Source organism: Pogoniulus pusillus, chromosome 27, assembly GCF_015220805.1.
Source record: "Pogoniulus pusillus isolate bPogPus1 chromosome 27, bPogPus1.pri, whole genome shotgun sequence".
Lineage (NCBI taxonomy): Eukaryota > Metazoa > Chordata > Aves > Piciformes > Lybiidae > Pogoniulus > Pogoniulus pusillus.
The window spans coordinates 13,030,002-13,050,625 of NC_087290.1; the positions used below are offsets into that span (position 1 = coordinate 13,030,002).

The 20,624-nt window shown below is 48.0% G+C and overlaps 2 protein-coding genes across 6 annotated transcripts in view; one reads left to right on the forward strand and one right to left on the reverse strand.

Moving 5' to 3' along the window:
* The window catches only part of NLK (nemo like kinase), a 56,850-nt gene extending 56,638 nt beyond the window's left edge, over positions 1–212 (reverse strand). Inside the window, exon 1 of the mRNA XM_064166522.1 lies at positions 137–212. The gene's annotated coding sequence lies outside the window, so the exon portion shown is untranslated. The remainder of the gene's footprint in view (positions 1–136) is intronic.
* Positions 213–595: 383 nt separating this feature from the next.
* The window catches only part of LYRM9 (LYR motif containing 9), a 35,097-nt gene continuing 15,068 nt past the window's right edge, over positions 596–20,624 (forward strand). The window contains exon 1 of one of the 5 annotated variants that reach the window (XM_064166530.1): positions 596–802. The gene's annotated coding sequence lies outside the window, so the exon portion shown is untranslated. Of the gene's footprint in view, positions 803–861; positions 884–913; positions 1,416–20,624 lie in introns of those variants that run through there. The other 4 variants (XM_064166531.1, XM_064166528.1, XM_064166527.1 and 1 more) reach the window with 4 other exon arrangements.

Sequence of the window (20,624 nt, forward strand, 5' to 3'; positions counted from 1 at the left end):
CTGCGTGCGTGCGGCAGGCGGAGGTGAGGGGGGGGGCGGGGGGTTCTCAGGCCCCCGCCGCGCAGCGCCGCTCCGCCCCCCGGCCGCCGCCGCCTCGGCCGCCCGACCCGCCGCCGCCGCCGCCGCCGCCACTCACCTCCTCACGGAGCCCCAGCGCGGAGCGCACAGCGGGCACGCGCACCCGGCCTGCCCTCCCCCCGCCGGCCCCCCCCCGCCCCCATGCGGAGCGCGCGCCCGACAGCCCGCCCGCAACCAATCGGACCCGGCCCACCAGGCTCCGCGAGAGCCGCCCCCACCCAATCACCGAGCGGGACCCAGCTCGGCCGGCCCATAGGACTCGGCCGCTGCGGAGACTCCCTGACTCAGTCCCGCCCCCTTGACCCCCGCCGCCCAATCACCGCGCGCCTCCGCGCCCAGAGCCAGCGAGACCCCGCGAGATTCCCTCACCTCACACAACCCTCACCTCGGGCGGCCCCGCCTTCCTCACCTTTCCTGCCAATCACATGGCGCCGCTCCAGCCTGCTGGCCAATTGGCTCTGCGCTTGTGTCGAGTCCCGCCCTCAAGACCTGCTTTTTGCCCAATCTCAGCCCCCTGTCCGACCCAATTAGCCAATGAGGAGAAACGAAAGCCCGAAAAGGGGTTACTGGGCCAATGGTACTCGGAGGCGAGGCGGCGGCCTGATTGACAGCTCTCTGCACGAGTGAGCAGCGGCAGTGGGCGGCAGCAGAACCGTCACTCCTCCAATGGCAGCGCCAGGCGCCGTGTGACGGACCAGGAAGCGGCTGGGGCACTCGTCTGCAGGTGGGCAGCTGGCCAATGGGAGGTGGGGAGCAGGCTGATGAGCGGCGGGAGGGGCCAATGGCGCTCCTGGGGCGGGGTGAGGTGAGGACGCGGCGGGGCGCGGAGGTCACTGTGGGCGCTCCGGGGTGGCGGTAACGGCCAGCGGAGCAGGTCGGGTCCGAGGGTACGGTCAGGCCGGGCGAAGCAGGTCCCTGTGACCGTCTGCTGGCCTACCGCTCCCAGGCCCTTCCTGGGATTGTGCTGCCTGCGGGGTGAGCTTGCTCTACTGCCCGCCCGGGGCCGAGCAGGGGAAGTGGAGCTCGGTGCTCTGGGGTAGATGTTTTTTGCCTCGGCCCCGCTCTCCAGAGGAAGGTGATTCCTAAAGCTGCCTTTCAGAGCTTGCCGAACTTGGCTAACGGAAGGGAGGACGCGCTTTAAAGGCGGGGGCTGGCCTCGAAATGCGTGCTTCGAAGACCGGCAGGTAAAGCTTGACGGCTTTACCTTAAAGTCCTGAAGTGTCCTGAGGTTGGGAAAGGTTCGGAGTGCTGCCGTTGAGGGCAGCCTTGCCCGCAGGCTCCGGAAGCAGGTGGGGAGCAGCATGTCACGCTACGAGATGAGCTTCCTTCTTCCCCAGGTCAGGAGAGGGAAAAAGGAATGTGGTCAGCTTGTAGAGCTTTGCAGCAGGGGCCGTGGCCAGGTCTCACAGTCTGCCCGCTGCTTTCCGCACCGTTAACACCCTCGGAGGTTATGCATCAGATGTGAAGAACTAACCTAGGGCCAAAGTATGTTCGGCTGCTTGCTGGTCTGGTTCGCTCGTGTCGTTCACCTGCAGGCCTGGGGAATGCAGTGTGGCTCTTCAAAGCATAAGTGTGCCCTAAAACGTAGAGATTAATAAAAATCTGACCGTTTTAACACTTTCTACTTTCTTGTCTGACTATTAATCGTATCTGATTAATAGTTTTATTTCAGCAAACCTCCTGATTATCAGAGCTGTGCCCATGATGGTGGTAGAGTTAAATTAACTGTGATTGCGATGAAGAGGTGCCTTTGTAGGATGAAATTGGGTGGGCAGTTCCAAAGGAAATAAATGACTGACAGTGGATTTGTACATGACCACAAAGAAGGAGCAAGGACACAAAGGTAGAGTGCATCTGGGAAAGAGCAACCCCATGGACCAGGTTGAAGACTGATCCATTGGAGTGGTGTGTAGAGCAGAGGGAGCTTGGGGTCCTGGTGGATAAAAGGATGCCCATGAGCCAGCAATGTGCCCTTGTGGTCAAGAAGGCCGAGGGCATCCTGGAGTGGGGCTGTGGTCAAGAGAGGCTCTTCTGCCCCTTTGCCCTGGTAAGGCCACATCTGGAATATACTCTGTGTGGTTCTGGACCCCTCCATTCAAGGTGGTTCTCAGGGAGCTGCTTGAGAGAGTCCAGCACAGAGCCACAAAGCTGCTGCAGGCAGTGGAACATCTCCCTGTGAGGACAGGCTGGGGGAGCTGGGGCTGGGAGCAGAGAAGCCTGGGGGCTGTACTTGTTGCTGTGCTAAAGATGTGCAGGGCAGTGTTGGGGGGACACAGCCAGGCTCTGCTCAGAGATGGCCAAGGGCAAGACAAGGGGCAGGGTGTGCAAGCTGAAGCAGAGGAAATGCCATGGGAACAGAAGGGAGAACCTTTGTGAGAGTGCTGGAGCCCTGGAGCAGGCTGCTTAGAGGGGTTGTGGAGTCTCCTCCAGAGATACTCAGAATGTATCTTGATATGTTCTGTGTGACCTGCTCTAGGTGACCCTGGTCTGGCAGGGGGGCTGCACTGGATGATCGTTTGAGACCTCTTCCAACTCCTAACACTCTGTGATTCTGTGAGCTGACAACCTTTCCTTCTCTCCTTCTGATTCCTGTCTGAACAGAGGGAGAAAAGGCCAGCAGAACTCTAAAGCTGCAGTGCTGAAGTTCTACCAACAAGTCCTTGATGGTATCCTGTGCTGTGATTTGTCTTGCCCGAATGTCTCTCAACACTGGGCAACATCACTGCACTTCCATACAATGTGGAGGGAAAGGAGGTTGTAAATCTGAAAGCCTGTTACAGCTCTTAAGACTGGAGTGCAAAATCTTTGTAAGAACGAGGTTTGGATACTTTGTGCCTACTCTTTAAGAACTTCAATAAGAAGTCTTGCAGGAGTTAAGCTTCTTGGTCGAAACTGTTTCTGTTGCACTTTGAAATGTTAGCAAATATTTCAAGCTGGAATCACAGTGGAGTTTTGCAGTTTCAAACAGGAAAAAAAAGAAAACCAAAGGTAAGCAAAGAGCAGCTTTGGTTTGCAGGCGTTTCAGGGTGTTCTGTATTGGAAGGAGAGCCAATACTTGTTTAGAACTTGTCTTTCTGCCTGGCTGTTTGAAGTTTTTATTGAAACTGGTAACAAACTGCTAATGTGAATGTGACATGCACCGAGGATTCTTGTGGTCTCTGCTCCCCCTCAAGCTCTGGAGAGGTCTGATGCAGTGTGGGGTACAATGGGAGGAAATGGATCTCAAGCAGGTTGAGTGGGCCTGAGGGCAGGGAAGTGCTGTGAGGGCTGGAAGGCATTTGAAACTCTCCCACACGTTTTCATTAGGGACTTCTTTTTTTCTCTTTCTCTGCTGTTGCAAAATCTTTCCAAGTAGTAAAACCAAGCAATTACCTAATAATCATTGTAGGGAAACTTGGGCTGTGAATGTGTTTGCAGATGAGTGTCTTGGTGGCACTATTCCAGTCCAAATATAGAGTGTCATCTTGATTTTGTTTTCAGTCACGTACACTACTGAGTTAATTGGTTCATATCTCTTTAAACAATTGATTTTCAGAAGAGTTTAACTTTTACTGCTGTATTTGCTGAAAGTCAGTCATCTTCAACTGCATGTTGGGAAGAAATCCTTTCTTTTGTTCTTGCCACAGGACCATAGTTGGATCACAGAATGCTAGGGAGGGGTTGGAAAGGACCTCTGAAGATCGTTGAGTCCAAATGGTCAGTGATAGGGGAAAAAAAAACCTTTCTAGCAAACCCAGAAAGTCTTGCAGTGACTGCTTGTTGGGAAGTGTTCAGAGATGTGCTGTTTTGGTGACTAATGTAAGAGCTCGATCTCTGTAGGCTCCTTCCTTACCATTAAAGGGCAAGGAAGTATCTGCGTCATTGCTGGCTGGAGGAGTCTGCTTCAGGTGTGCCTGCACATCCCCTTGATGCTTCTGAGCAGCAGTGTTTAATATTAAGCAGGGTGGGTTTGCCTACTCATTTTTGCAGTGGTCTCTGTACAATATTTTAAAGCTTTGGGTAGACATCTCTCCTGGAGCAGTTCCTGTCCTCCAGAACCTGCTCCTTCAAGGACTGTGCTCAGGAAAAGATGGGAATTGGATCCACTTCTCATTAGTGCTTAAAGCTGCTGTTTACTCTTCCTCAAGAGCAAACCAGTTGCCAGCTAACCCAAGGGAAGTTCCAGCTGAAGCTCCTGCTGTTTCTTTATCCTTATCACTTTAAGGGAGGATCAGCAGGATGTGGGTTGCACTCAGCATCTTTGCAGATACTGCATTTGTGCAACTCTCCATGGCAAGTGTCAGAGGATGCATTACAGGATGGTGAATGCTGCTGCATTTTTAGGAAACCCAGAATTCTTTTTAAAAATAATACCCCAGAAAGACTTGGGGAAAGGTTTTCTCTCGTTTATTGACAGCCTTTTTCTTCATGATTATCATCAAACATCTGGATGAGGTACTTAGTGCCATGGTCTAGTTGACCTGGATAGGGCTGGGTGCTAGGTTGGACTGGATGAGCTTGGAGGTCTCTTCCAACCTGGTTGATTCTATGGCTTGAGAAAGAGGCTGTCTTCAGTCAGTCTCTAAGATTGGGGGGACAGGTTCCCCCTGCTCAGCCTTTAGCCTGGCTGCTTGCTTAGGCATTGCCCCAGGTATATTGTCCACTAGAGTGGAGCAGTGCTGATTGCCTCAACGAGAGCTGGATTCAGCACAAAGAGTTTGCCCCCACATATCTTTATCCACATTCCTAGTGATTGGTCATGAAACCTTTTTCTGTTAGCTCTAGCAAGTCAAATCTATGGTGACTTCATTTTTGGCTGTACATAAATATCTTAGAAATCCTTTAAGTGTCAGTAGATGCTGTCATGTCAATGAATTCTCAGCAGTGAGAGCAGAAGTGGAGCGGGTCACAGTCCTGGCACAGCCAGAGTGTGCCTGACAGCTCTTGGCTGGGCCACTACAAACCATGCTTTCCAATTTCTGTGTCTCTAAGGTGTGAGTAAAATCCAGGGCCCACTTTATGTTAGTTTAGCAAATGCTGCAGCCATATTATCCATCTTTTCTTTGCCCTTGGAAGCTGAACCAGCTCCTTTCAGCGTGGTGAGAGACTGGTGGGGTGGCAGCTGAAGGGAGACGCTTATCTTGCCCGCCCATATGGAGTTGTGTCAGGTGCCAGTGCTGAACGACCCACCCTAACAAGTGTATCTTGCTTCTCCACTGGATTTATGAGCACTCTTAATTGGTGTCCCTGGCCTCTGTCGTGCTGTGAAGCTTCAGACTGTCAGTTCAGCTGTTTTCTTAGGCACTTCATGGTATGAAATTTAAGGGGGGCAACATACAGTTGATTCACATGGAAGTGTGCTTGGGGGAAAAAAAAAGGTTTAAAAGGATATGAAGGAAACATGGAACTTGCAGACAAACTTGCTCAACTTGTGACAGAGCCTCTGTTTCCTCCCTGCAGGTCTGTTACTTGGAAGGGCTACCTGTTAGTTGTGTGAATCACTCTGCTCTGACAGGGCTGCAGCAGGAATTAATCGAGTGCTATTGTCCTTGTTGTTTAATGCCTGTGTGTAAGAAGCATGGCTGCAGAAGGGGAGCTCATTACAGAGCTGGCTCGGAGTGTGTTGAGCAAGAGTGTTTTTCTGAGCAGTTCAATGAGCTTGAGCTGCTTGATGAGTGAGTTGGCAAAATCTAGTCGTGGTAATTTGAACTGGGCAGGTAGAGACACTGCTCTAGATCCTGCCAAAGCCCAGTTTGATTGCAACTAATTTGTCATCCCCAGTGATGCATGGAGATATGCGATTGGTGACTACTGCTGATGAAACATGACAGATCAATTCTAATCTCTTACTGGTGAAGACAGTTATTCATGGGGGCATGCATCTGTCTCTTACTATTTTGTTCCCAGTAAGAGTGCTGTAAAGCAGTAGCGAGTCTGCTGTTGGAGTGGCAAACACTGAATGCCAGCATAGCTGGATTTGTCAGGCTCTCTTTGCTGAATTGATGCTTAAAATTACATCTAAAAGGGAAGAGGCACAGAGTTGTCTCTTTTGGAAAATCTCCTTCATCAAGCACAGTCTCCTCTGACTTTGGAGATTTATTTTCCCCTTGTGTTTGCCTCTTGATTTGTGGGGATATAGTCTTTTTGATAGCCCTCTGCATAAGGAGGAGAGATGGAAAGACAGTTTGTGATCAGCCAGGTCTATTTCTTTGCACCTCAGCAGTGTTTTAACCTTAAAATTCTCCCCAAGATTGTATCATGTTGCATGGTAGAAAGCATTATGGCCCTGTTCCAGACATGGGCTTTGTGAGGTTTTTCTTGTGCCACAAGAATTAGCTGTGAAAACAGGACTCTCAATATTGGAAGTCTTTTGTTTTCATAGCTGGGCATTGTGCTTAAATGTCCTTCAGCACTTAAGCATGGAGGAGGTTTTGTGACCCTTTAATGCAGGAAAAGTAGCGTTAAGTGGAACAAAGCATAAGAAAATGCTTGCCCAGGTTTGTTTCTGACCCGCAGAAAGGGTACTCAGAGCTGCACAATATCAATGAGTGGGCGTTGGACAAGCCTGCATGTCCCTTCATATACAACTGTACAGATACAGTCCCCAGTGCTCTGGCAATATTTTATTCATACATCCTAACACTGAAGCCCTTGAGGTGACATAAACAGGCTGCTAATGCCTGTGAACTCGAGGGGGCTTGGTTAGTCAGATAAATACCATGCTCTGTATAAGCTGTGGTTCTAGCATGCAACAGAATAAATGTTAATATACAAGGCTTAAAAATTCCTCTTGGGCCCTCTGAGTCCTTTTCTGTGCAAAGAGTAATTTTCCAGAGTTTTCAGCTTGAGAACCTTTCCCCTGCAAAGCTGGAAAAGAATAAATGAATCTGTTAATAAAATGCAATGTGAGGAGCTTTGATTGTGTGTAAAGGTTTGTGTCTCAAGGTTTGCAAGGGTGGCAGTGTGCCCATTTCTGAAAGGAGGGCAGGGGTCTGCTGGCCTTGTTGATCCAGGGACAAGTCCCTGCCTTGCTCTGGGCAATGTATTAATAAGAAGGGGGGGGGGGAGGAATTAAGTAGCCAAAGTGGATGACCTAGCACAGGCTTGTCAGCCTATCAGAAAGGCATGGTGGCCAAGATGAGCCTCAGCTTTGTCTTTAAAGCAGCGGTGTGGGGAGCTTGGCTGCTTTGAAGAGTGGTGAAAATGATGGGTTGGTGCTTCCTTGAGTGGAGCTGCACAGATACAGCCTAGATATGGGGTAGGGGACAACTGGTGTAAATGACAGACGGTGTCATCTGAGATACTGCATCTCTCTGATGTAGGAGATCAGACTCTACAGGCACTTATGTTGCTTCACTGGCCTGTCAGCCCTGCTTGGGCTCTCACAGAGGAATTTTTGTGGTGGTCACGTTGCAGTTGACAGCATTGCCCCAAGTTTGTTCGGTGTACTCTCTGCCAGTGTGAAGGGCATGGTTAGCACTGGGGCTTGAATTCATCCCAGAGACTGTGACTGTGCAACACCGAACTCCAGACCCTGCAGTGCTTCCTAGGCAAAAGTGTTTCCTTCTGAACCTTCTGAAGGAGTGTTTGAATTCTTTGCACACTGCAGACTTTAAACATGAGCTCAGCTTTGACTGGGAGTGCTCAGGTGCTTAAAGCTGGCTTATAATAATTTGCCATTTAAAGGCTTCAGCCTGATTATTTAGTTCTTTCTGTCTCATTTTCCTTCTGACTGCTAAACACCAGTTGCAGGAGGTAGCGAGGAGGTCTTTATACCCTGTGGCTTTTTTGGAGAGAGTGACAGTTCTGCAGTTCTCTCTGTTCTGCATTTCTTTGCTCCAGAAATGACCCTTGCTGCTCTTTGTCACCCGTGTTTCCTTTTATCCCTCTTCTGGCAGCTGCTCTTGCTCCATTTTGATGTTGGAACAGCAAATGAACTCCCTCTGAAGCAAATGTCATGCCAGTAAAGATGTTGAAGCAGCAAGAAAATCATCTCTGTCTCTGAAGACTGAATTGGAGACCTTTGTGAATGAGATGTTCTTAAAATAGCTCCATAGCATGTCGCCTTCCCTAGAAGGTAGAGAATTGAAAACACCTCCACAAGCCACTTCGTGTTGTGCAAGCAGAATCTGTAGATAATGCTTTTTGGAGTGGGGGGAGAAGCAGGTTGGTTACTTTTCCTCCAAATCCAAATAGGTTTCTGCAGTGTCAGTGATGGGGAGGGAGGATATATTTTCCCAAGAGCTGCATCACCATGTGTTGTGTGTTTAAACACAGCACATGTTTAGTGACCTTGTTCTTCTGTGTGATCTACTGTGTTTCTGGAGTAAAAAGTAGCTAAAAATAATACCAAGCCAGAAGTTGAGTAGGGATGCTCTAAATTAACACTTGCTAAGGATCTGGACAGCCATGACCTCTGTGGATAGCAGAGGTTCTCAGCTAGCATTGTGTAAAAACAGAAAAGCCTTGAGCAAAACCCTCAGGGAAATTTTGTACTGTGTGGCAATAAAACCTGCATCATTCTGGCCTCATGCAGTCTGTTACAGTTTGGGTGCATTCTTTGGGTTGCTGCTAGGTGCAGAGGATCAGGAAGTTTGTCAGTCAGGACAAATCTCTGAGAGTAACAATAGAATTGGCACCTCTCAGTTTCATGTTGGTAAGCACATTTGCTCCCTCCAGCATCCAGCTGATGCACCGTGCAGTTCAGTTGTTGTCTTCATTCAAATCTCCTCGATAAGACAAATCTCCTAGCCCTTCACCTTACTTGTAACCTGGGAATTGCTGGTTCAGGTCTGTTTCTTTGGTGAGACAACAATCTTCATGTTGTACATGGAGAATTTTGTTGGTTTGAGAGCTCTTTCTGATAGTTTTCCACATGGGTGATCAGCTAACTTCGTGTGTTTGGTTCCCTGATAGCCTCAGGAAAGCCTCTGTCACTGTTCAGTCTTAGCAGCATGACACAGTAGCAGGCAGAGCATGAGCTGCCCTGGCATCAGCTGGCTCTGCTCTCCATGTATTCACAGAATGGCTCAGGTTGGAAGGGACCTCAGAGCTCATCTACCCCAACCTCCCTACCATGGGCAGGGACACCTCTCAACTACATTAAGCTGTACAAGACCTCATCCAACCTGGCACTGAACACCTCTAGGGAAGAGGCAGTTTCAGCCTTCTTGGATAGGCTATGCCAGAGCCTCAGCACCCCTGTACTGAAGAACTTCTTCCTCAGCTCCAGTCTAGTACTGCTCTGCTTCAGCTTCAAACCATTCTCCCTTGTTCTGCCTCCAGACACCCTCTGCAGCCTTCCTGTAGGATCCCTTCAGGTATTGGCAGGCAACTCTAAGGTCCCCCCTGGAGTCTTCTCTCTAGGCTGCACACTGCCAGCTCCCTCAGCCTGTCCTCTCAGCAGAGCTGTTCCAGTACTGCATTTCTCTTCCTGAAGACCAGGAAACAAACTTGTTTTATGCAAGTCATGCAGATGAAGTCCATGTGAGGTACCTCTGGAAAACTGGTTACTTAGGCTGTTGCTTCACAGAATCCTTCACTTGAAATCAGGTGGGTTTGAAGAAAATGAGCCTTGCACTGCATGCACTTGGGAGGAAACCATACACTCCTCATTGTATGCATATGTGCTAACTGCTGTGGGTTTGGTTAGCAAAGATGATTGCACTGAGTGGAGTACCTGGCTGGCTTATGGACTTGAGTCATCTACAGGAGTGGGCAGTGAAATTAATCACTAGAAGTCTTGAGAGAAGAGTTTGCCAGAAGCATAGAGAGAATCTTCTCCAGGTCTGTGAATAGCTGAGTCGTGTTAGTTTTCTTGGAGTCAGCAGGCAGGGAGTTGGGAAGCACTAGATGCAAAAATGAAGTGACAGCCTGAAGAACGTGGCCTTTGCTGGCAGAATTAGATCGATAGCAAAGCTTAACTAGGGAGCATCCAAAAACTGGCACCTTCAGTTTTTCACCTTTTGCTAAAGGTGAAAAGAATTGGTGAGAGTTCACATTACTGAGAGAAGCCCAAAGTTTTCTCTTAGTGTTTTTCCTGATCCTGTTTTCTGCCCTGCTGATATCCCTTAAAGGGTTTTCTCTACCAGATCAATTCCTTTCCTGCTAGGAGAAGTAAAGCTTTTCAGCTGTCTGTCCAATTTATCCTCCTGGACTAAATTCTCGTATCAAGATAACCAGCAGCAATGCTCCCCTCAGGAGATTTGTATCAATTAGCCACACATCACTAATTTCTGTGCTCTTGGTGGACCAGTCGGTTGTAAGAAAGCTGTTTTGTAAACAGTTGTGGCTGTTGGGGTGGGGGTTTACTTCTTTTTTTCTTTTCTGGTGGTGATTTTTGTTTGCTTTGAAATCCACCTTGGAGATGGCAGCTATTGAAAGCCTGCAGATTTTCCACGTGTGCGTGAGAAAAAGGCAGGGGAGCTTCAGACAGCTCCTTTTGGGATGTTAATTGCCTGCGGATTTCACAGAGCGCTAATGAGGGGCCATGTTACACGCAGCTAAGCAAATTTATTCCAAACCCACTTATGATGGAGAATGTCATCCAAGAGATAGGAGGCTCTCGACAGCCGTTTGTAGCTGTTGCATAAATCTCCTGTGCCTGTCGGGGGGGGGTGTGTGCCTGCTGCCACTCTGATGGCACTCCCGAGTGCTGCTGGATGCCAGGCAGCCCCGAGCCCCTTAGTGGCTTTTCCTTTGCCTTGTGGCCTTAGTGCTGCTCAGTGTAACTCACTGTAAAGAAAGCAGGGTGTAAATATTGTGTAATCGAGTCTCTGGGGTGACTTAGTGGTGCGGGAGGAAAAAGAAGGGGGTGCAGTCTAGAGAAGCTGAACCCGAGGTGGCAGTTCAGAAGCCGCTGCTGCAGCCTTGTGCACCAAGGTGTGATGGGGCAGAGCCAGCGTGCAGTGTGGTGCTGCACTGCTCAGCACATCCCAGAGGAGTTCTCATGTTAGGGGCCCAGTGAGAGTCTTCCAGACACATCAGCTTTGCAGATGACACCAAGCTAGGAGCAGGTGTGGATCTGTTGGAAGGTAGGAGAGCCCTGCAGAGGGACCTGGACAGGCTGGATGGGTGAGCAGAGGACGATGGGATGAGATTTAACAAGGCCAAGTGCAGGGTTCTGCACTTTGGCCACAACAACCCCAAGCAGAGCTACAGGCTGGGGACTGAGTGGCTGGAAAGCAGCCAGGAGGAAAGGGACCTGGGGGTACTGATAGATAGTAGCTGAACATGAGCCAGCAGTGTGCCCAGGTGGCCAAGAGAGCCAATGGCTCCTGGCCTGCATCAGGAACAGTGTGGCCAGCAGGACCAGGGAGGTTATTCTTCCCCTGGTCTCAGCACTGCTCAGGCCACACCTTGAGTGCTGTGTCCAGTTCTGGGCCCCTCAATTCAAGAGAGATGTTGAGGTGCTGGAAGGTGTCCAGAGAAGGGCGACAAAGCTGGTGAGGGGCCTGGAGCACAGCCCTGTGAGGCGAGGCTGAGGGAGCTGGGGCTGTTTAGCCTGGAGAAGAGGAAGCTCAGGGGTGACCTCATTGCTGTCTACAACTACCTGAAGGGAGGTTGTAGCCAGGTGGGAGGTAGCCTCTTCTCCCAGGCAACCAGCAAGAGAACAAGGGGGCACAGTCTCAAGTTGTGCCAGGGTAGGTATAGGCTGGATGTTAGGAGAAGTTCTTCCCAGAGGGAATGATTTGCCATTGGAATGGGCTGCCCAGGGAGGTGGTGGAGACACCATCCCTGGAGGTGTTCAAGAACAGACTGGCTGGGGAACTTAGTGCCATGGTCTAGTTGACTGGATAGGGCTGGGTGATAGGTTGAACTGGATGAGCTTGGAGGTCTCTTCCAACCTGATTGATTCTGTGATTCTATGATTCTATGATCACCAGGATGCAGCTTGGAAGCAGCATGTGACATGCTGTTAAAATGCCTTAATGTCCTGCAAAAGGGGGGATTGTAAGATGCTGATTGTCTGCTGGAGCTGTTCTGCTTTCACAGTATCACAGTATCACAGCTTTGGGTGTGCATTGTTTGTTTGTGGGGAACTCTCGAGGAAGAGATTCCATCTTTCTGCAGCCTTCTTGGAGATGGTTTTTGAAGGGGCAGGTCGGTACTGCAAATGAGGTGCTCAGCACATCCTAAAAGAGATATGCACCCTCAAAGCCTTCCCATCCATCTTCTGATCTTCTCCAAATTGCTTCTGATGAGTAGCTGGACATCACTTAGGTGCCTTAGGTTGGTTCCTTGCCCTTAGGGCTTTCTTGTTCCTTAGGTTCCTCCGCAGGGCACAGCTTGCTCAGCCTCCACACGGTGCTTCTGCTGCCCCTGCCTGGGAGGTGCCTTGGCTGCCCAGCCAGTACTTACTGCTGGGGGAGGTTGTGCTGTGTGTGAAGAGGCAGACTTGGTGAGAGCCAAGCTTGGGTCAGTTGCCTTTTTCCACTCTGTAGCCACAGCACTGGCAGTGCTTCCATCCCTGGTGGCTCCAGCTCCATAGCAGCACTGCCCACGTGTAAGGAAGTGGAAGGAAGCTGTGGTGCTGTGTTGATAGTGTGAGTGGCAAATGCAGTCTAGCAGAAAAGCAGGTTACTGCCCACCTGGAATGCAAGACCAGGCTTCAGTTAATCCCTTCCTCAGCCAGAGAAAGGTGGTTTTAATCTATTTATCTTGTATTTGGTTGGGTTTTTTCAGCTCTGATCGATCTGCAAGTGCCAGAGCACTGTCACAGCCTTTTACTACCCCTTTGCCCTATCAGATGTATTGGGCCATGAAGCTGTTTTCAGTCACCCAAGTCTAATCCCAGGTAGTGCCATGGATCTTGTCAATAGCTCTGGGTTTGCACAGAAGCCAAGGGCAGTCTAACATGGCATTTTCAACACCCTGCTACCAGGTCTTTTAGGATTATTCTTTCTGAGACAGATGAAGTTATTTTCACTGATGTTTAAGCCAAAATTAATTTTATATGATTATTTGAGAAGGAAAATTAGGATCATCCAGGAAGCTCATTCAAGTGGCAACACTGAAATAATGTGTAATTGGGCTTTGATTCTGCCCCCAGCCTCTCACTCACTTTATGAGCAGTTTTGCATTAAAAGTAAAGTGTTTGCAGGATGAGGCTCCCATATCTGTTACTGTTAAAACAAAATTATTTGCTTGGGGTTTTCTTTTGTTGGTGGTTTTTGTTTTCCCCTCCCTGTTCTCCCAACATCTGCACCTGTAGATCCATTCTAGGTACCAATCACCTCCAACACTGCCTCATCCCAGGGAAAAGGCACCAAAGGGAAGGGGATTCTGGCTTTGGTCAGGAGGGTAAGGAGTTTTTTTTGGGGAGGGGTGGAATTTGTATTGCTCTTCACTTTTGTTAGCTATTGGGTGCCTGACTGTGAGATGAAGTAGTATGAATGAGGACTCTGAGGGCTGCTAGCAGGAAGCTCAGACCCAGCTCTGCTCTCAGGTGTGTTTATATGAAACAAAGAAGTCCACAGGGTCTGGCCTGTCTGCCTTCTGAAAGGTTAGTGTCACCTTACATGATTAAAACCAGGCTAATCATTGCCCTTATTTTCTGTTCTTGCAATGTTTGCAGCCAAAGCACCGTTTTTAAAGACTACTCCACGTTGAAAATGCTCCATCACTGTGTTGGGCTTTGGGTTTTCTTTAATTTCTTTCTTCCTAGGTTGAGCCAATGAACTGTTTGTTCGTTTGCCTTGCTGCCTGCTCACTCTTTCAATCACTCTGGCTGCGATTATGCTGATAGGAAGCAATGCATTGCCTTTTGTTTCAAGTTTTGGGTGATTGCTCATACAGATAGGGTTGAGTGTAGCCATTTTCAGATTGAGTTTATTTCTGACTGTGACTTTATTGCTTCTTACTGTTTGTGCTTTAAAAATAGAACTCCAGGAAAAGTCCAGAGCAAGAAAATAGAAAAAGCTGAACAATAGATTTGAAATAATATTTGGAAATCTTCTCTGAGCTCTAATTCTGGTGATGTTAACTGTGCCTTCCAGTATTCAAACTATGCTCTGGTTGGGAGAGCACATGCTTAAATCCAGTCTTAGCCAGGATGTGCATAAATTCTATTAGTTAAATGACTCATAACTATTTGCTTAAATCCTATCCTGTGTTTGACTGACTAAAGATACTGGAATTGCAATGTAAATATGGGTGTTGGGTTTGCCATGCACTTAGCACTGGCCTGGCCTTTTACAGTTGGTTTCATAGGGTGCAGCTGAAATCAGAAGAGAATGGGAAATTCAACTAATGTTTTAATATGCTGCAATGTATTAAGTTACACAAAAGAATCCATATTACAGTAATCCTGCATATATACAGGAGAAGAGGACCCAGCGTGCCTGGCAGATGGTTTCAAAGGAAATCCTCGAGAGCTAGGATTAAAAAGCAATTTTCAGCAAGTTTAAAATGGGTCTCCATATTTGGGTCACAGATATTAACTCCTTCATTGCAGTCAAGTGAGGGAGAAGTCTCGTTGGGTGGTGGTGCAGCTGTTTCACTCAAGACAAGCTGCCCAGGAAGAAATGACAGTGTCAGTTGATTTTGCTTCTAAGCCTCCACTAACAGCAGAGCTGTGGTCCCACACAGTGGTGTGCTGGGAGTAAATGGGATTCATCTTCTAGAAGTATTATCAGTGTGGTGCATAGAAGTGATTGAGTGCAGAGCAGCTTTGTTTTCTGAGAGCAAGAGAAGACTCTGGGCTCTTGGTTGGTAAAAATAGCACAGCAAGTTGGAGATTACTGGCTTTACCTAACTTACATCAGGTAGTAAACCTGTTGGGAATGTAATTCCCATGTACAGCAGTGCTCCTTTATGCACTTCTGAGAGTGCAGAGGCACCTCGGGTCTGACCCAAGTTAACTTTTCTTCTAAAGACTTCTACTTCCAAAGCAGAAATTCAAGTTAGACCTGAAGGAGTGTTTATCACTAAACAATGAAATGCAGCAACTGGTGATGTTTTATTGTGTTCTCAGAGCTCAGCTGGGTGTGTTTGGAGCAGATTTGGAAAGCTTTCTGAGCAAAGGTGCCTGATGCTCTGCTGAGTGAATTGGAGAAGTAATTGCTGGTTTAAATTTCAGCCTATGGAGGAGTTAATTGCCTTGCTCCTTGGCTATTATTTTGGCTACATGTTAACAGGAAAGGACAATGTGCTTCTGAAAGGGCATCAGGAATGTCCCGGTGGGATAACTAACTGCAGATATAGCTACAAGATGCTAATTAATGATGCTAAATAATAGGTGTTTTCTGCAGGACTGGTCCAAGGTAGATGTCAGAGGTCCTAGCTGCTGTTCAGAAAAGAAAATGCAGGTAATGGATGAAAATCATGGTCCAAGGCAGCCTTCCATCTTCAGTTCTTGTACCAAAGCCAGAAAGCTTCAGTGGTCTCAGGACTGGCTTTTAGTTGCCATTGAATCTCTTCTTCTAGGTCCTTGATTTACATCACCTGCTAGGGGAAGCTTACCTCTGTCCCTCTGTGTGTCTTGATATGACAAGATTTAGCTTCTTCCAGCCTTAGCACGTGGTTTCTGTCTCAACATAATCTGTTTCAGGTGATTATTCCAGCAACAGGGAAGCACTTGGTCTAGTTAGTTGTCACAACTGTCATTAGATGATTTTCTTTACTCACTGTACATTCAAGTACTCACCAAAGCAGGATTTTCTTGTAGGAATTCAATTGTCTCATGGTTCAAACACAGATTTTTGTCAGGGCAAAACACAATGGAAGGAGAGGGAGCTCAGGCAGATCACCAAAAGATTAGACAGGTGGAAACCAGAAGCCTGAATTCTCACATTAGGGGTCAAATGGGAGTCTTCCAGACAAATCGCTGGAGTACAGCTCTGAAGCAATATGTGACATGCTGTTAAAGTGCCTTAATGTCCTGTAAAAGAGGAGATTGTAAGATGCTGTTTGTCTGCTAGAGCTGTAAAAAGGTTCTGCTTTGGGTGTGCTTTGTTTCCAGTGAACTCTCAAGGAAGTGATCCCAGCATTCTGCAGCCTTCTTGGAGGTGGTTTTGGAAGGGGCAGGTTGGTACTGCAAGTGAGGTGGTGTTCAAGGGTGCTTCCTCCTGCAGAAGTGCACTGGAGCGTTTTGAGATGAGATTGCAGCAGGAAAGGGCAGCCAAATCCTTCTGAAACTTGAGTGAGGGGCTCCCAGGCTGGCCTGTGTCTGATAAATGCCTTTGCCAAAGCAGTGTTCTACTCTCTGGTGACTATGTAATTGCCTGTGAAATCAGCTCGATTCTGAGCACTGAAAACTATGACTCTTTAAAGCAGTTAAATGCTTTCTTACCTTCAGAAGCACTTCCCAGGATGTCCTGGAGGCCTGGTGTCCCTGAGTGCTTTGGAATTTCACTCTGCTTACATCTTTGGAGTGCATATTCATTGAAAAGTATTTTTCTGAGTAGATCACTGAAAGCACCAACCTCTTCATAGCAAGACCATGAATTCATGTTTAATGCAGCCAGCTAGACAAAAGTGAAAGCTCACACACTCATAAATTGTGCTGGAGATGGGCTGCTCTGCCCTCCTTTATTGATGGCACTAAGTAGTGAGCTGAGGAGAAAGGGATAATGAAAATTGATTCTTCTCTGCAGGTCTCCCTTGCTTACTGTTGGACTTCGACAGACCTAATCTGTGAAGATAATTAAAGTTCCTTTGCTCTGGATGCTGTAAGGGATTTTTTTGTTGTTGTTGTTTTGTTTTATGGAAATCATTTGGAGCCTGTGTGCCTCAGGGGAAAAAAGAGGTGCAAATGCCAAATCACATCCAAACGGTAGAAATGGAGTTGGTGCAGAGTTGTTGTATGCCTGATGTGTTTGCAGGAGATCTTTCTGAGCAGCAGTTTGTGTTCAGGAGCACCTCTGTCTCCATTCCTGCTCTGCTGGACCATGCAGCAGCAGAGCCCTGCTTGCAAATTGCCAGCAAAGACAGCAAAGGGAACTTTTCATGCCTCTGTCAGGGTTGCAGCTAGTTTAGTAACCTCAGCGTGCTGGGGAATCTGCTGCTGCTCTGTGTGTTGGATTTGGCTGAGAGTGAACACCTGAAGTATCAGCAGAGTGCCTTAACCTGAATGTTGTGTAGAGAAGCTGGAGGGATGACAAAATTGTGACTGAAACCACACAGGGTGGTGGCCCTGTTACTTGGCACAGCAGTTTGCATTTCAGATGCCACGATGACATAGCAGGAGACTTAAAATCCATCTTTACTGTCTAATAGACTTCTCACAGGAGCAGATGTGCCTGCATTAAACCCTGTAGCTGGCTTCTGGAGCATCTGGGATAATACCCCCTACAGTAGATGCAATCCAGCAGCCATATCTGGTAGGCTGCTGCTGAGAGGCAGTGTGGCTAGGAGCCTGGAAACAGACTGCCACATTTTTGACCTTCTTTCAGCATCCCTTTAGTATCCTTAGCACCCAGCCCTCTGCTGAATCCATGATCAGTAGTTCTGTGTGTTGCTGATGGCACATTTCTTATTTCCACAACAGTATCTTTAAAGCAGTTGATATTCTTGCATCGATGCAAACAGGCAGAGCTCTTCATACCCCCACTTTTTTTTTCCCAAAGCTCTGGGAACATTTTTCTGGCTTGTGGAACAAAGAAGTTAAAACACATTCCATAGCCAACATCTGCACCTGGCTTGCTTATTAAGGGAGTATTTGGCATAGATGCTGAAGGATTTTCTGCCAAGAGAGCCTTGCTGATGCAGTTGTTCAGGGCTGAAGATGTGATAATGTCTTTTCCTTTTTTGGTTCACCAAAGCTGCTTTCTTGATTTGTCAAAGTCAGAAGTGTGTTGGAAAGGAAAAGATCTTATTACTTTTAAATATCAGAGGTTAATTACTGGTTAATTAAACTCTTTTCTAGCCAGCCATGTTAAGATTATGCTGGTGTATCACTTCAGCTCCAATGGCAGACACATCACATATGGGTTGCCATTTTGATGGCTTTGGATGGTAATCTGACCCATAAAAACTGAAGCATAATATGCAAACTGATTTTTTTCTGGCCTGCCCTATTCTTGGTGCCATCTGTGTTAGGATGGAAATGAGCCTGCTCAAAATGTGGTCTGCCAGTTTTAAGCAGAGTGGTAGTGCCAGTCACAGATGGGTTTAAAGAATAGGAGGAAGATTCCCCTGAGAGCAGGAAGCCTCACTTGAAAGCACTTGGGGCCTATGAAGCATCCATCACTCCCTTCCATGAATTCTTCACGTGGGTTAAGTAAACTAACTTTCTGAAAAGCCAGAAAAAACACCTCCACTTCCAAGCCTTGCTCTGCCTCCCACCATTGCTGTCATCCATGCTGGAATACCACACAGGAAGCCAACAGTATCTGCTCCTGTCAAGTACTTGCAGTGTGTCATTCAGCAAAACCAGGCAGCAGATGATCTCAGCAGCTCTGTAGGTAGGTGGGTTTTAATCTGCTGCAGGAACCCAGCTAAAGGGACAGCATTTAGAGCCCTGGGCTGCTGACAATTAAGAGAAGTCTTTGATGTAGCTGGAGGTGCAGATCAGCTCAGAAATTGCAAGATTTAAGCAGCTGATGTTCACTGTGATCAATGAGATCTCCTTTTTCTTCTGCTCAAATTGAGAGGTCCTGCGCCCTGAAGGACCTTGGCTCGTGTGTAACCACAAGTGTCTTGGTGCTGTTTACAATCCCAAGAAGCACATTAACTGCTTTCCCTCCCCCCTCAGCTAGGATTCCTTGTTTTGGTTAGGTTTTTTAATGAATTTTTTAAATCTCTTCAGATGGATTGGCTTTTGAAGGTCTGTTTGCTTTTGCAGAAGAGAAGGCTCTCATCGATGAATTTCACGTCCGTGACACAATCCTGCTCAAGTCCTCTTTAAGCCTTTTATTTCCAGGCTAAATAAACACCAATTTCAGCAATGTCTCATCTACTCCCTTTAATTACTGCTGTTGAGAGAAAGTTTCTGCCCATGCAAATGTGCTATTTTGTCATGTCACATCAAATTGCATCAGCCTTATATTTAGGAACAAAAAGAGGGGGAGGCTGAGACAGGATGTGGCTACAAATGGAACCAAAGGGTTTTCTTCAATTTAGGCTGAAAATAGACAGTTTGAGGCAGTGGTGCTTTTTCAAGCAAAAATCCATGAAAGGGAAAATCAAGTCTGTGACGACAGAACTGAAAAGCAGGGCTGGGGGTGTGAGGGGAAGGAGCTCTGGATGGAGGCGTGGGCTGGTGTCAGGGAAACGCTGATGAACTTCTCATTTACGCAAGCAGCCCTTACACTGTCAGCTTGGCATTAGAATTTGTTCGACCACGGACACCTCCTCCTGTTCCTTCTGTGCTGGCCAAGATGTCCCTAGCCACACCTCCCACCAGCTCGCTGCAAGGCCTGCCACCTGCCCTGCCCTCTCTGAGCATCTTCCCTTCGGCTCTCAAAAGCTGAGCTTGGCGATTGGTGCCCGACTTAGATTGAGAAGTTGTAATTGCTGGGCTTTGTTAAGGTGAGACCCCACCTGGAGTACTGCATCCAGTTCTGGAGCCCCTATTACAAGAGGGCTATGGATGTGCTGGAAGGTGTCCAGTGAAGGGCCACGAGGATGCTCAGAGGGCTGGAGCTGCTCTGCTGTGAGGAGAGTTGGAGCTGTTCAGCCTGGAGAGGAGAAGGCTCCCTGGTGACTTTATTGTGGCCTTTCAGTGTCTTAAGGGGGCCTACAAGAAAGCTGGGGAGGGACTTTTTAGGCTGTCAGGTAGTGATAGGACTGGGGGGAATGGAACAAAGCCAGAAATGGGTAGATTCAGACTGGATGTTAGGAAGAAGTTCTTCAGCATCAGGGTGGTGAAATCCTGGAAGGGGTTGCCCGGGGAGGTGGTGGAAGCCTCATCCCTGGAGGTGTTTAAGGCCAGGCTGGATGAGGCTCTGGACAGCCTGCTCTAGTGTGAGGTGTCCCTGTCCATGGCAGGAGGGTTGGAACTGGATGATCCTTGTGGTCCCTTCCAACCCCAACTGATTCTATAATGTGGATGTCTCAGCTCATCACAGTCCCTCGCAGGAAGAGTCAATCCTAAATGCCACACAGCTTTATTCTCACTGCTCATGTAGAGATTGCTCATAAGATTTCATATTATTTTTCCTTCTGAAACCATTGTCAAATTCCCCAGTGGGAATTCGGTGTGGTGCAGAGCAGCTCAGCCTGACTTGGTGCTTTGTGCCTCCTGAAAGGAGGCTGTAGCCAGGTGGTGTTGGTCTCTTCTGCCAGGCAACCAGCAACAGAACAAGGGGACACAGTCTCAAGTTGTGCCAGGGGAAGTATAGGCTGGATGTTAGGAGGAAGTTCTTCTCAGAGTGACTGGCATTGGAATGGGCTGCCCAGGGAGATGGTGGAGTCAGTGTCCCTGGAGGTGCTCAAGAAAAGACTGGCTGGGGCACTTAGTGCCATGGTCTAGTTGACTGGATAGGGTTGGGTGCTAGATTGGACTGGATGAGCTTGGAGCTCTCTTCCAACCTGATTGATTCTATGATTCTGTGATTATGTGGTGGGTGAATTTTTCAGATTTTTGAAGGATTCCTTCTGGATCATTGCAGAATTCTAACCTGACC